Source organism: Castor canadensis, chromosome 1 (assembly GCF_047511655.1).
Source record: "Castor canadensis chromosome 1, mCasCan1.hap1v2, whole genome shotgun sequence".
NCBI lineage: Eukaryota > Metazoa > Chordata > Mammalia > Rodentia > Castoridae > Castor > Castor canadensis.
Window position 1 is genome coordinate 195,480,202 of NC_133386.1, and position 10,401 is coordinate 195,490,602.

The 10,401-nt window shown below is 35.2% G+C and overlaps 1 pseudogene; it reads left to right on the forward strand.

Moving 5' to 3' along the window:
- Positions 1–5,321: 5,321 nt before the first annotated feature.
- LOC109674992 (olfactory receptor 5B2-like) lies at positions 5,322–9,015 on the forward strand (annotated as a pseudogene).
- Positions 9,016–10,401: the final 1,386 nt, after the last annotated feature.

Here is a 10,401-nt window from a genome sequence, read left to right on the forward strand (position 1 = left end):
TGTGCTGAGTGGGGGTACATTGTAGCATTTACAAAGGTTCATACAATGTATCAAACATATACTTGAATTCAACCCCTCCACTGCTCTTGTTCATCCTCCCCCAATTCCTGGAACAGTTTCAACATATTTTGCATTTACATACATGTGTATACATTATTTTCACCATATTCATCCTCCTGCCCCTTTCCCTACCACCTCCCTCCTCCCAGCAGTGCAGTCCCCCTGTCCCCACACAACCTATTCCGCCCTCTTGTTCTCTGATTGTGTACAAAAAAAAACAAAAGATAAAAAGAGAAACATATTGTTTTTGCTAGTTTGAGATAAAGATAACTACACAGGGAGTTTCCTTGTGTTGTTTCCATGCATATATGTATTACAACCCCAATTGGTTCATCTCTACTAGTACTCTTCAGTCCTCCTTAGTACACTTCCCATGGTGGCACTTGTCAGTTTAAGATTTCTATATTCACTACTGTACAGTGAGCACATCAACCTCATTCAAGTTTTTGGTTTCTTTCCCTTGCTCTGTCCCTTCTGTGGGCAGCCTTCCCTCATTGTTACTTATATTTCATAATAGTGTTGCATATGCTTTAGGTCTATATTCCACATATCAGGAGAACATGCAGCCTTTGGCCTTCTGAGCCTGACTAACTTCACTTAAAATGATGTTCCCCAGTTCCATCCATTTACCTGCGAATGACGAAATTTCATTCTTCTTTGTGACTGAATAAAATTCCATTGTGTATAAATACTACATTTTCTTAATCCATTCATCAATAGTGGGGCATTGAATAGTGCTATAATAAACATGGGTGTGCAGGTGCTTTTATTGTAGCCTAACTAACATTCCCTTGAGTATATCCTAGGACTGGTATTGCTTTATCATATGGCAACTGGTAAAAGCCTCTCCTACAATGTTCCCACCGTGACACCCTGTGTAGTGCTGTGGCATTAAGTTAAGCAAAATAAGTCAGACTCACAAAGACAGGTATCACATGGTTTCTCTCATATGTGGAAGAAAAAGAAAAAAGAATTTTTAAAAAAGAGACAGCCTTAAAGTAGCAGACAGTCAACCAAGAAGGGAAAAGAGACTGGGGGAAGTAAGAAACAGGGAAGGTTAAGATATTAGTTGAGACGTAATATTTGACAAACCAACATAGCTACCAGGTATTTATCCCCATAACATGCAAACCTATCTCTGCACACAAGTCTTTAAGCAATGTTAGATCCACCTTATTTATAAATACCAAATACTGAAATCAATAGAAATGTTTCCTAGTTGGAGATTGGAAAAAAATTACTTATGATGTTCATGAAGTTGAATACTACTCTGCCCTAAAAAAGATTCCAATATTACCCAGGTGAAAATGTGTGTGGACCTTAAATAAGTAATAGATATCAAAACCAAAAACTGTACATTCTAGGATACAGTTACAGACACTCTGGAAAAGGTAAAACTGCTAAGATAAAAATACTTTACTGATACCATGGGTAGTAGGTAAGAGAAGTGAACAAAGACAAGCTTAGATATATTTGTTTAGGTGGTTCTGGTAACAGATACATGACAAACTCTAGACAAAATTCTTATAACTATAATTTTAAATGTTGAAATTACTATGTATAGATTATGCATTAATTATAATAATTTTAAAACCAAGAAATAATAAGTAATACAAAAACATGTGCACATAGTATTTGATCAAAGTGACCATGTGTATTTACATGTCGCAAACATAATGTCTTTATGTACAAGCTCATAAACTGAAATACCAAAATTTTAGGGGAAAATGGTGGAAAGTAATAGTTAGTTTGGAAGGTTATCTTTCCAAAGGTGTTAATTCAATCAAATTTAGCATAGTGTGGTCTACACACAGGTCGTCTCGGCTTCTTGAAAGTCTGGTAACAGAGGATCACTTCTGTCTTGGAAAAGAAACAAGAAACAAGACCCAGTCTCAAAACAAAACAAAGAAAGAAGTTTAAAATGCTGTTAGTACATGACAATATATTCAAATAAAATATTTCACAAACTGAAATGTGCCAACAAATCTTTGAGTTAATGATGTCTCATAAACTGGGAGCCCCATGAAAAAATAATGCTGTTTCTTTTTTCAGAAAAATTCATTCCCTGACCAGAGCTGCGATAGTACCATTGAAAATTCTAAGGATATTTATTGAGCTCTATTACAGAATTAGCAATAATGAAAGTAAAATAAAAACTATAATTAAAAATTTACAATAGTAAATATTGGTAAATGGAACCGTTTGAATGAACTGTTGAGGTGAGTTTAAATTAGTTAAGGGCTATTGAGAAAATTGTGGGCAGCTTCTTATTCAAATTTTAAAAAGCATATATCATTTGACAAATCAACCTCACTGCAATAAATGTGGAAAATGAGATTAAAAAACTATGTCTATACAAAAACTTTGACAAAAGATCAGATCAGCCTTATTTATAATCACCAAACACTAAAACTACACAATGTTCCTCAAATCATGAAAAAAAAAAGCAATTAGTAACATTCACAGGCTGGGCTACTACTCTGCAATAAGGATTCCAATATCACTTGGATCAAATTAAGTGTAGACTTCAAATAAGTGATTAGACTGATTCTAAGACCTTATATTTAGGACATAGTTAAGGACAATCAGCGAACACAAAATTACTTGCATAAAACACCTTCTGAATTCATGAGCAGTAAGGGAGAAAAAGTTATCTAAGAGAAGCTCAGACGAATTTGTATAGGTGATTTGAGTACTACATGCATGGTAACAGACTAGACAAAATACTATGTACATTTAAATAAAAGATCAGCATTGTTGTACATAAACTACTAATTAGAGAATTTTTGAAAAACAAGAAATAACAAGCAATACAGAAAAAGTATGTATTCTACAATTAATAGTTTGACCCCCACAGACAGTTTAATTTCTTCCTCCCTAGGAAAGTGGATGAGAACTGCAGATGTTCTCATGGGGAAATCTCCAGAGGTCTCCAAGTCTCTGTAATTCTCTCCAGATCCATGACCTGCCCTTCTAAATTCTAAAACAGTGAAGGTCACACAGTTGTAGAGGGTTGCATTGTATCCCACACACTATTGAATGTCATTTCTTCATTTGAATGATTACCACTGTTAGTACACACAAGTCCTCTTCTGACTTGAGGATTTGCTATGGGTCTTCACCCATGGTCAGAAAAAAACGACAAGAATAAAAACTGCACTTACAGATTTTAATTAATAGACTCTTCATAACATCTTTTATAGACTTCTCTTATTCGTTACTTGGAGTTTCAGTCAATAAATTATCATTTTATTATGCAAATAAGGAGAAGGTAAGTGACTCCTACATGATCATACAAAATTAATGGTAGGTTTAGAAACTGATTCATATTAGTATTCTTTCCTGCATTTTCTCTGCCTTACATAACTTGGAAATGTTTGACCACTGCCTGAGAGAACTCTGATAAGATTACTTACATAGCAGTCTACGGATGATTTTAAGACCTCTGGATTGATCTTTCTTTTCCAGGAAAATGGTAAGAGTCTATATTCCATAACATTGTTAATGAGTGAGTAGTGTAATTCAAGTAAAATCAACGAGGCTTAACAGCATATACTTAACTGTGAGTTATTTTGGAGGAGAAAGAGATGTTTTAAAACTTTTATTAAAAAACTGAAGTGAGTCGGGTAATACAAATGTCAAAACATCCATTATAGGGTGTGTAGATATTTTCAGAACACATCATCTTTATTTCTCCAAAAACATGAACAACTGATTGCTTAACTGCAGATTGTATCTCTTTTTATATGTTTACCTATGATTGTATGTGAAGAAACAACCTAGCAAACAAAACCAAGCACACAAATAATCCTTCTTTAAATTCCAAATGGGTACTAAATGAATTAATATACTCTGAAGTTCATTTTACCCTTTAGCTTGAAGATGGCTTGAATTTTTAGTCTGTCTCATGCTGTCTGTACAAATTTATAAGATCAGATACTTTCTTAACCCTAAATTTCTTTAATGGTAAGGAGATAATAATATCTACCTTACACACACACACATACACACACATACAAGTAATCAGACATGCAAATATGCACACACTCACATTCTTAGAGAAAGTTTATAATTTGTTGGGGATCTTTAAATACAAATACGCTAAAAGTGCTCCATGTGTGTTAATGGTTGGCCAACACAATGTCTTCACATGCAGACTCAAGTACTGAAATGCCAAATTTTTAGGAGAAAGGTGATAGGGGATACTAGTTAATTTTGGAAGGATTTCCTTCCAAAGGCTTCAACTCAAACAAAGAATGCATCAGACTGTGGAGGCACACACACACAACTGTAGTCCTAGGTGCTTGGGGAGCTGAGGCAAGAGGATCCCTTCAGCCTTGCAGTTCAAGGCTAGTGTGAGCAATATACCAAGACCCAGCATCATGATAAAACAAAACAAAGGAAAAAATTAAAATTCAGTAACTAGTTGACAACATAACCAAATAAAACATTTCCAGAAATGGATTTTCCTACAAAACAGACCTTTGAGTTAAAGACAGTCCATGAACTGGAAACTTCATGCTTTGGTTTCTGTGATTTGGCTATGGGATGGCAGCAGTTAAAGAAAGAATGAATTTAATAACAATGCACTCCTGTGCCTAAAAGAAAATATGGATTTCCAAGAAGGATTTTGAGGAAGAGTGGCTTGCATTGAATTGCAGGAGCTGCAGTCAAAGTTTAGAGAAAGGATACAGAAAAACACTGGAGACAAAGACAATCTCAGCAGCACTATTGCAGAAGGCAAGGTATATTGGGGAGGGAAACTTCCAGAATTCAAACTCACATGCAACTGAAGTCCTACATATCGGCATTCACCTCCATAAAACCATCATAAAGAGGGAAGGTAGCAAAAAAGGGTAATGGAGATGAAGTGAATTTTATTAAAGTACATCGTATGTAATTTGTAGTTAAGACAATGAAACCCCTTTGTAAAATTAATACATGTTAATGAAATTAAACTTAAAACATCATAAAGAGCATGATTTCATGCCAATAATAACAGCCTCATAGTCAGAACTCATTATGCTGTGTTCAACACTGGATTTTATTGTCTTTTATATTACCATATTTACTTTCACAAAAACACTTCAGAGTAAGTCTTACTACAGTCTTTTTTTTTTTTGCAGATAGAAATATGTTTGGGTAACTTAGATTAGGATCAATGACTTTTAGATTGTAAATGGTAGGTCTAATATGCAGCTTTTCCTCGAACCTAAACTCTGTCAAGAATATCTGCTGATGCTCCTTAAATTCGGCGGCCAATGGCGGGGGCTGTGGCTGTTGGTGGACAGAAAGCCGGGCATAGCCCCACCTGGGCTAGTGGCGTTGCAGATCGTGGAGTCCTGGGCTGTGGGCGGAGAAATCCTGCCTTGCACTGTCCTCAACCCGGCTTGCTTGATGCTCTGTTGCCAGTGCCACCGTACCCTTTGGTAATGATTCTAGAGCAAGGGCCCTGACTTTCCTTGTCCTTGGACACTAGCTTTCGTAGCCTTAATTTAAAACCCACAACACTCTTTTAACTTCTTTTTTTTTTTCCTTCCATTTTTTTCCCCGTGTCTTCCTCTTTTTTAAACTTTCAGAACTCTGATCCTAAACTGGTCTTAGGAGTGTAAAATCAGAGTGCCCTGGAAGGGTACATTTGAGAAACAGAGTAGCAGGTAACTGTCATCAAAGGGCATCCTGCAGTGCACAAATAAAACACAGGACTACAGCTCAAAGAAGCAAATCCTCCTCTTCCACCAGTTCTCCAGAGTCTGCACAACTTCATCCTCAACCAAGTTATAATCTTAATCCTAGAACAATTAACCCTTTTGGTGAATAGTCAGGAGCCCCTTCTACATTTGCAGCTATTTATTCTAAAGGAGGTACCCCTTGCAGATTAAAACATGGGTCAATAAAACACAAATTACAATGGGAATGCCCTGCTGAAATTCTTCGATTTGATTCTCTTATTACTTTAGCTGAGGGGCTGAGAGAGATTCCATTACAGAAATTGGATCAGCATGGTGAAAGTGGAAACCTTATACTCATCAAATCCAAAATTCCTACATACTTCTCTATACCCTGTTGAATAAGGAAGCCAACAAAAATCATGTTACTTTTTGCTGACAGGTGTCAGGCACTGACCAGGGGTACCCGTGGAAACTTTTTTCTATTGTTCTGATTTTGGAAATCACAGCCATTGTTCATTATTTGCTAGATTAAGAGAAGTATGAACATTCCAGCTGAATCATAGTAAAAGTAAAATCATCAGCAAAAAAGGACAAGTAATAATGTACTGTTAAAAGAACTTCTATAATAGTATAATTTTGTGGATTTTTTCTCTTATTTTTATCACTAATATAAAGAGCTCTTATTGAATTTACAAAATCATAGAAGTTTTTATTTATTTTCTAGTGAATTTTTATTTATAATACCTTTTTGAAAATCATTTTGGAGCTGTGCACTTATTTTTATAGTTTTTTTGTCCATTTTTGGGGTTATATTTATCAAAGCTACAGAAATTTAAAATAGTAAATAAGCATTTGTGAATTCCTGTTAATTATTGTCTTCAAATGTGTATTTTATGATACAGAATGCTTGGAAGAATTTCTTTCCAGAGTATTTTAGTTTTAGGAATTTGTTCTATGTGCATAAATTCTATTGTAAGTATGTTGTTTTTTACAACTTATTAAAACTGCCTAGAAGGGTGTTAATTTATGTAAATGCTGGTTTTGAATTTCATGCCCTGAAATGTTGATGAACATATACAGATACTCAGAAATTAAAATTTTAAAACTCTAAAAAAAATCTGATGATGTGCCTTTTCTCAGAATTGCTCTCATCACCCCAGTGACCCCACCACTTCACTCACATGAGATTTGCCGTGTGTATTCAAACCTTAAACTGTTCTTTAGCAGAATCAAAAGTTTACGTTGTTAGCCACATCATTGTCAACGTGTGTACATATGCTGGTGGTAATAAGCAAAAGTTTGTGGGGGAAAGATAAAAATGTGATTCTGAGTTAGTTAATTCCTTTAGGATCATTTTCTAGTTGACAGAATCATTCACTCTTCTGGTTTGTTGTTTGTTTTGTATCCAACAAGAGGACGATGTAAAGGCGGAAAACGACATTACCATCCAACCCATCACATACAAAGTTCCCTGTGAAAACACAAAGTTTGAACCAAAGGAGACAAGAGTAATTATAAATTCAGTTGATTTCAATTTGATTTAAATTCAGTGTAGTCCTTGAAACTTAGGGACCACATTCCATGAGTTATATTTTTTCATGTGTCCAAAGAAGAGATTGCCAATTAATGCTTGAGGAATGTGAATAAATTACCCAACTTCTTGTGTTCCAACTTTATAGGGATGTAAGAACCAACTAAATTCATAATATTGTTGAGAAGAGACAGTGAATGCACATCTAAATTGTCTTTGGGGGCTCTAGGGAGAGGAGTAACATGGAGAAGGGAATTGGTAGATAGATACATCCACATAATTTATTTTCAAGATGTTATTAAAGTGTGTTCATTTCAATTTATAAAACTTTTATATTGTGTAGGTGACTCATTAATGTCCTTCAAATCCCATAGTATTTAACCCTGTATATAATCAGTGCACCAAATTTGCTTTGCAGACCTGATATTTTTTCTTCAAAATGTTGAAGTACAAGTTATTGCTCAATGAAAGATTAAACTTATATTTTCTCGTTTAAATTCAGTTTATTGTCACTCTTGTTCCTTTTCTTATGGCTATGTAGGATCTACTGACTCTCAGATTACATTGATGGAGAACAGAAGTGACACAGTTCTTTCTGCTGGGACTGACCCATGATCCAGACCTGCAGGTTCCCCTCTTTATCACCTTCCTCCTCATCTATGTCATCACTCTGGTTGGAAACCTGGAGTTGATCCTACTAATTCTCTTGGACGCTCAGCTCCACACTCCCATGTACATTTTCCTTGGTAACTTCTCCCTGGTGGATTTTTGTTACTCTTCAGCGTCACTCCCACAGTTTTGACTGAGCTGCTCAGAGGAGAAAAGGTCATGTCCTACAATGACTGTGCTGCTCAGATGTTATTTTTTGTAGCCTTTGCCACTGTGGAAAATTAATGGCCTATGACCGCTATACAGCAGTGTGTAAGCCCTTACATTACACCATTACCATGACAACAAGTAAATGTGCATATCTGCTCATAGGCTGCTATGTCTGTGGTTTCCTAAATGCCTCCATCCACATTGGTAACACTTTCAGTCTCTCTTTCTGTAAGTCCAATGTGGTCCATCACTTTTTCTGTGATATTCCAGCAGTCGTGATTCTCTCTTGCTCTGATACACATGTTAGTGAGTTGGTTCTTGTTTATTTAGGGAGCTTTAATATCTTTTTTGCTCTTCTAGTTATCTGGGTGTCCTATATCTTCATCTTTATCACCATCCTAAAGATGCGCTCTGGTGCAGGACATAGCAAGTCTGTATCTACCTGTGCCTCCCATTTTACCGCAGTCTCCATTTTCTATGGGACTGTTATCTTCTTGTATTTACAGCCCAACTCTAGTCATTCTATGGACACAGACAAAATCTCATCTGTGTTTTATACTATGATCATTCCCATGCTGAACCCTGTGGTCTACAGCCTGAGGAACAAGGAAGTCAAGAATGCATTCACAAAGATTCTATTTGAGGTAAAATACTGTCTTTATAATGTGGTATTATGTCCAAAAACTGTTAAAAAGACTAGGGAGGGATGGGATTAAGAAAGAGTAATATGAATAAGGTAAATTTAATCAAAGTACATTATATGCCTGTATGTAAATATCACAGTAAAATTCATTTATACACCTAAGTTTTGTTGATAAAAATTAAAAATGACATTGTGGGATGCATAAAACCTGGATTCATTCCTCTCAGTTGCTTTTCATGAATTGCGTACATTTTTAGGCCTATGCTGAAGTTCCAGAAATGATGCTATAACTTCTGCAAGTCTGTTGTGCAGCAGAAAGAAAGCTTTATATTCAGAATCAAAAAACCTGACTGAGAATGGTTAAGTCATCTTGAGGCTGGTTGTCATAATGTTTATGAAGGATATTGATGTGACATTTTTAATGGACACTACATAGCAACTGTCATTGTATCCACATAAAGTAGAAATTAACTATTTTCAACAATAGCTGTTTTCAGATATTTTACTTCTGTGTTTGACCTCAATGGACAACTCACAAGAAGAAACTTCATGATCACTTGGATATTTGGGTACATTATATGCATTTTTGTGGTGATTTAATAACACTACATTCACTTTGATTCCAGTTCTTACTACTTAATTTCTGGTTTGTAGAGCTTGCTGTTTACCCCATAGTGAGTAAGGGATCATGTATTCACTTTGTAGCACCTGTACTAACAAATTTTTGCAACAGAGTTGGGATTTAATATTCTTTGAGTAAATAGGCAAATTATACCACCATGATTCAACTTATGCCTTGTGTGTTAGAACTACAAAAATTTTATTTTTTATTTTGAGTACATGTATGAAATATATTTACTATGGAGTGATCGTTAGTTTTGAAGCTTGGGGGAAACAAATGCTAAGGACATTTCCTGTTTAAAGCATTGTGTTAGCAGAGTTCTACATATGTTTAACTTTAAATTAAAGCTCTGTGAAACATGTATTCTGGGCATTGTATGAACAGACATGATACTTGTTTCAAGGATAGCAATAATGTTCTAAAGATTTTAATCAGTTAAATTTATGTGCACAATCTAGGTAAATTACTGGATAAACTTGTGCTTGTGATACACTGAGTGTAAATGGTCTGGGAATATCCTCATAAATGATCACATTATAGCTATAATTGATGTATTTGTTCATTTGCCTTCTACTTCTTTTAATTTTTAATATTCACTTTCTCTTTCTCTCTCTCACTTTCTTTCTCTCTCTCTCTCTCTCTCTCTCTCTCTCTCTCTCACACACACACACACACACACACACACACAGAACACACACACACACACTTCTATATCTAGATGCTTAAGCAATCACTTTACTTAACCTGTTTATCCTATCAAGGTATGCAGTAAGCATGAGTCAAAGATGCTGTTGATACAACATGAAGAACTGTTTTAAGGTTAATTGTCTTTTTTTTTACAATTCAAGGGAGTAACTCTGAAATAAGGAGGAAACTATAGTAGAGTAACTATGTTCCAGTACCATTTATTATCACTATCAAGTACTATACTTATTTATATGTGCTACACTTTTATATGACTGAAAGCACAATAAGTTTGCTTACTCATCACATACATGACTAATATGTTGAACAACAATGTCATGAAGGTTACACCCTCACAAGGTAATAGGAA